At 39.6% G+C, this 6,399-nt stretch overlaps 1 protein-coding gene across 1 annotated transcript in view; it reads right to left on the reverse strand.

Moving 5' to 3' along the window:
* LRRC31 (leucine rich repeat containing 31) overlaps positions 1-6,399 on the reverse strand; it is a 115,917-nt gene that overhangs the window by 108,350 nt on the left and 1,168 nt on the right. Inside the window, exons 2-3 of the mRNA XM_072808021.1 lie at positions 1,744-1,967; positions 815-936 (exon numbers count right to left, since the gene is read on the reverse strand). The gene's annotated coding sequence lies outside the window, so the exon portion shown is untranslated. The remainder of the gene's footprint in view (positions 1-814; positions 937-1,743; positions 1,968-6,399) is intronic.

Here is a 6,399-nt window from a genome sequence, read left to right on the forward strand (position 1 = left end):
TATTCCCTTTGGGTGATGCTTAGAGCCCCACAGTAAGGTTGCGTGGATCCAAAGTGTTAGTGCATTTAATTTCACAGTTACTTTAATTAACACACTAGGGGATGAGGGGACGCCTGGGTGGCTCAGCGGTTGAGCATCTGCTTTCGGCTCAGGGCCTGATCCCAGGGTCCTGGGATCGAGTCCCACATTGGGTTCTCCACAGGGAGCCTGCTTCTCCCTCTGCCTGTGTCTCTGTCTCTAACTCTTTGTGTCTCTCATGAATAAATAAAATCTTTACAAAAAAATTAACACACTAAACTTTTGCCAAGGGTCATACATGCTGCCAGAGGCCAATGCTGAGGTAAATTCTACAACTATCTAAAACCTCTATCTCCTCTGAAACTGTTACTCCATCTGACTTCCTTGACCAGATGCCTTCTTCTCTTATAAGGTGGTCCTATTGCTCTCATGCCCCACATTATTCCTTCTAAGATTCTGGCTCTGATGAGGACCCTGCCAGTCTATCACACACATTGTATATCACACACACATCACTGTGTTGCCTCTCATTCACAAACCATTTCCTAAGTGATGATCTCCAGAGAGTCAAGCCAAATTGATGACTAACTAACTAACTAAACTATTTGCTATGGTAGTATCCCAATTTAAAAATGTAGAAGGAATGATGGAAATAGAAAATCGCTGTTTGGCAAACATAATAGTAATAGTTATTTCAGGCAGAGATAAATAATGGACCCTAAAATAAGTGGGCAAAAGTATGATGAAAAGCAAATCATTTACATAGTTTCAAAGTATCACCTCATTAGATGCTTACTAATTTCAAAGGGAAGACAGACGGTATCTTTCCAGTGGTGAAAGGGCAGCTGGCAGATGCCACCTTGACGAAGTCATCAAAATTAGCATCACCAGTGATGGGACACATCCACTATGTTCCTCCTGCATTGAGAGGCACAATGTCACTTCTGTGACATTCTTGCTCAAAATGTGTAACCTGAATGTAATCATGAGGAAATATCAGACAAACCCAAATTGAGCAACATTCTAACTGGCCAGTCCACTTCAAAGAGTCAAAGTCATGAAAGACAAAGAAAAAATAAGGATTTTTTTATTTAAGATTAAAGACTAATGAACCATGAAAGCTAAATGCAATGCAGGATGCTTGAATTGGATCCTGGGCAGAAAAAAGATACATTAGTAGGACATGACAAAATTTGAATAAGGTCTGTAGATTACTAGGTAGTATTCTATTAATTAATTTCCCATTTCAAAAATGGTACTGTGTTTATATAAAATATGGACATTTGTAAGCTGGATGAAGAGTATATGGTAATTCTTCATATTATTTTTTGTAACTATTTCATAAGTCTGAAAGTATTTCAAAATGGATAGTGGAAAAAATTTAAAATAAATTTTAAAAACCACAGCTGAGCAAAATTGGCTTGTTACAATATTGCATTTTGGAAAAAATAAAAATATATATGTTAATTAAAATAAATAACTTCACTCTTGAATTTAAGACTGGGCAAGCAAACCTCTCTGATTAGTCATGTGTAGAGCTATTCAGGCATTTCTTAAAAGCAAGCTCTAAGCTTTTAGCATTTATTTTATTACCAAAACTTGAATGTCAGAATAGCAATTGTATGGGAAAGTTCTTAGGTAATTCAGGCCTGTCCTTCCAACAATATGAATTGACCTCTGCTAGGAATTGTTTTGTTATGACAATAGAATTCTAAATACACTGACCTTCAAATCAGCAATTCCTGGGTGGAAGGTAGATGGAAGAGGAAAGTTTTCCAATTGGCAGATTAAAAATCAAGACACTCCCCACCGCCCAATCCTTTTCTTTATAAAATATAGCTTAGGAAAGGAACCCAGTACTTTTTTGCTGTTTGCCTTGAAATATGCCACTTCAAATGCAGTGAGTTCTTTTGGGGGGCAGAGGTGGGATTGCATAACTTAGAAGCAACCTGTAGAAAAAAAGATAACAATAATTGGAGCCATGGGAAGCAAAATATTTTACAAGTCACATAGGATTATAAAATGTTATATCTTAGTAGTTACCTCCTTAGATATACAAGGAAAAACAACTGAATCGCTAGTAGCTTTAATTTGGGGTAGACACGTAATTACCTCCACCAAGTTATTTAGATGGCTACCTAAAAGCATCCAACCAATAAGATTTACTGGCCTATTTTTTTTTTTTCAGAGAAATCAGCATTATTGAACTAGTACTCAAGCACAACAGCTGTCAGAAAATTATCTGATACCTACATAAGGAAGGAAAAAAGGTTAGGATTTTTCTCCCAATGTTCAGGCTCTCCTGGTCTAGAAGCTCTGGTTTTCTTGGCCCTCCTCACTTCCATTCTATGAATTCTGTGCCCGTTGAACCTCTGTTCTTTATTGCCATCCCTCTCCTCTCTTCCCATTTTCATAGACGTTGGGTTTGCACAAAAAACAAGTTGTAGGTATACTAATAGCCTCTGAGGTTTAGCTGCCTTTCTGTATCCAAAAGGCTTTAATTTGAGGCTTTTAGCTTTGCCAAACCCTGTATTTCCTCTCAGATTGTTGGGTTGGAGGTAGGTTGAGAGGGTAGATCCTCACATGTCTCTTTTCTCAGATAAGACTACACTTACAGGAAACCAGGCAAAATGACTGATAGATTGTCTCTTCTTGCATGGGAAAGTTCTTCCTCAACCTAATCTAGGGAACTTCTTATTAAATTGATTTCCTTTTAAATTTCAAGAGGACTATAGAGATAATGGAAGCCTTGGGATATAATGAAGACTTTCCAACACAGATTTGTCTGCCTTATAAGAATATTTCTCTCCTTTACTAAAACTCCAGAGGATAAGGACCTGTCCTTCTCATCATTTATCATCTACGCCATTGGCATCTATTCACTTTGAACCAGGCACTGGACTAGACATCGAGAGCAATCTGAGTGTTTCACAGTCTGGTAGAAAGAAAAACAACAAATCATACTGTAAATTTCTATGCCATAGCAATGAGTGCACAAAATGTTATGAGCCACAGAAAGAAACAACTGAGTCTGTGGAAGAAAGAATTCAGGGAAGGTTTCACTGTGGAGGTGACATGTTAACTGAACCTCGAAGGATATGGCAAGTAGGAAAGGCAAAAAATGGGAAACATGTGAGTGTGAAAATGCACATGGCAGGATGCGGGGAGTAGGAGGAGAAATGTGGTCTTGATGAGGGATTGAAAAAGAAAAAAAATGTTTACCTTCCACCCAAAGGCTGACCTATAGTCTGCATAGTTTTGATAAGAGTCAAATATGTGTTGCTTGCTCCATTCTTTTTTTTTTTTTTAAGACTTTATTTATTTATTCATGAGAGACACAGAGAGAGAGAGGCAGAGACACAGGCAGAGGGAGAAGCAGACTCCATGCAGGGAGCCCGATGTGGGACTCGATCCCGGGACTCCAGGATCACGCCCTGGGCCAAAGGCAGGCGCCAAACCACTGAGCCACCCAGGGATCCCTGCTTGTTCCATTCTTAAAGGATCTCATGACTGCCTGTACATCTCACTGGTAGTCAGAATCGAACTGAATGATAAGCACCAGAGAAATCTTATAAAAGTAGTTTTATGAACAGAAATTTAAAGGAGACATTTATGATCTAGTACTCCCTGCACGTCTCCCCCTTAAGCACTAAGCATGTAACCATCAGCTTCATACAGCAAAAGCATAGCCCCTTCTGCCCATGGGTCCTGTCCCCATGTTGCTTAAATATACTCAGCTGCACCGTAAAACATCTCAAGACTGTTGCGCTCCATGACCCTACACCAGTCTCACAGTGTCAAAGATGAAGGAGGAAAGGTGGACATGAATTAGGTGATTCCAAGAAGGAAGGTAATGGTTGGATATGGTCAACCAGCACACAGCAGAAGATGGAAAGTGAAAGTGTTCATTTACCGACTCTAACAGAATTCTGGCTCTCACTGGATGCACTGGCAGGGTATCAGCACAAAGTAATGAGGAGGCCTTCCTCCTGCTGCTGCTGGCCTTCCCTCGGATTCCCTCCAATGTCCCGTCTTGAGTGTGGGAGTTAAGAGGCAGTCCTAGCAGTGCTGGGAACAGCTTCTGATTCTGGCTTCCTACCAGGTGGGTCACAGTTGTCCTAGTAGTTTCTTGAACTCAGTGTTGCTAATTGACACCCCAAAGGTAGAGATTTCCCTAACTGGTCTATGTGGCAGGGTTTTGGCAGTCATTCAGGCAGCCTCAGGCTTGAATCTGCTCCTCCAACCTTTTAAGGATTGTGGAAACATCCAATTCCGCTAATCAAGTTCCTTTCTTATTAAAATACTTAGATTAGTTTCTCTTTTACATACTGAACCTTAATAGGGCAAAGGAAATCGTGACTATCTGGTATCTGAATGAGAATGGTACTGGTGACATTTGTATTTGAAATAATAAAATAATGGGGCGCCTGTGTGGCTCAGTTAGGCGTCTGCCTTCAGCTCAGGTCCTGATCCTGGAGTCCTGGGATTGAGCTTCCATTGTCGGGCTACCTGCTCAGCAGAGAGCCTGCTTCTCCCTCTTCCTCTGTTGCTCCCCCTACTTGTACTCTCTCTGTCAAATAAATAAAATCTTTTTTAAAAAAATGAAATGACAAAAAATTACTTCAGTTTAAAAAACAAGGTGATTTTTACTTTTTAATATATTTTTAAAGAATTTATTTATTTGAGAGAGAGCATGGGGTGTTAGAAGGAGCAGAGGGGGAAGCAGAGGGACAAGCAGACTCTGCGCTGAGCACAGAGACCAATGTGGGGCTCCATCTCATGACTTTGAGATCATGACCTGAGCTGAAACCCAGAGTTGGACCCTTAACCAACTGAGCCACTCAGGTGCCCTGACAACGTGATTTTTAAATATTAAACATAAAAATATGCATTTAAAAATATTAGCATGTTAAATATATATACATATAGCACTTTTCCAAAAGATCTATGCTTTTCAATGATACATACTCAATGTGTTATTTATGCCATTTCTTGTTTATGCTAGAAGTCTAAAGAATCAACTTATTTTAAAATATTAAATCAATTTTCAAATAAAATGGGGCTTACTGTATTTTACTTTATATATTTATATTAATTTTTTTCTTTGTAATAACTTAAATAGCTTGAGTCACTGACATTATTAACTGCATATCTTTAAATGCTCTTATAAAAATCATGCCCCAAAAAGGCCTGGCCATTTTATTCGCTACACTTCCCTATAATTTTTTTCTTTTTGATTTAGTCACACACATATGTTTAACATACAAAATGGACCCAGAGAAAGTGTTTAAAACAAAAATCTGAATACACCAGTTTCCAGTTTACTTAAGTCTGATCAATGGGAATATTTCTAGAGACTTTTCTCTTCCAATTGCTGGGATGGTAGAGCCCAAGAAACTGAATTTTTCAAATGCCCACCTATTCATCAGTCCTCTAGAATGGGATTCAAAGCGGAGAACCCTTTCTTTGGTCTTTTTTTTTTTTAATAATTTTTATCTCTATGCCCAAAGGAATCCAGTCAAGAGTGAAGATCACCTCAGCTTCTCTCTTGTGTGAAGCAAGAGAAATCCAACTTTCAGACGGAGCACCAGGAAGAAGAAATGACAGAACCCAGGGGCAAAGAAAACTTTTGCTTTGGCAAAAGACAGAGAAAGAGGCAATGCTTCTCCTTGGGGAAAGAAAGAAGAGCCAAAAAAAAAAAAAAAAAAAAAGAAAGAAAAGAAAAGAAAAGAAAAGAAAGAGGAGCCAAACGACAGGAGTGAGATGTAAATTCAAAGGGAAAGCAGAACAAGAAGTGGATAGGAAAAACTCTCTGCCCCCGCCATCCAGTATATAAATGGAGTGCTGGGAAGAAGGTTTGAGATGTTTTTATGCAAATATTAACTAGGAGAAATTTGAAATTTGGCTTACACGTGTGAACATTAGCCCTCATGAGCTAAGCATCCATACAACTATGCAACTGTTTCCCCTGTGGAAGCATTACAGCTATTAAAAAGCAAAAGAAGAATTTGAGTATCACTGTCTTACACCCCTGAAAGATAGAGAATCTAGATGATGATCATGAATGGCTGCTAACATCACAAAAAAAGAAACAACCAGATATTACATGCCTCCTTATGGAAGTCCATGAAATCCATTTGTATTTGAAATAACAAAATAATGGGGCGCCTGTGTGGGTCACAACTGGGGGGGCCCTGGGGTGGGGGAGCGGAGGATCGCCTTGGAGTTGGGCCTGGAGTTGGGCTCCAATGAGAGGGAGGCTCTCGCCAACACTCCAGGTGAACTCGCCAACAGTCCAGGTGAGCCCTGCTAAAGAGCTGACTGGGAGCCGGCAAGTAGGAATGATGAAGCAGGAAAGAATTCCAAACATCTGTGCTGCAG

This window comes from Canis lupus, chromosome 31, assembly GCF_048164855.1.
Source record: "Canis lupus baileyi chromosome 31, mCanLup2.hap1, whole genome shotgun sequence".
NCBI classification, from domain to species: domain Eukaryota; kingdom Metazoa; phylum Chordata; class Mammalia; order Carnivora; family Canidae; genus Canis; species Canis lupus.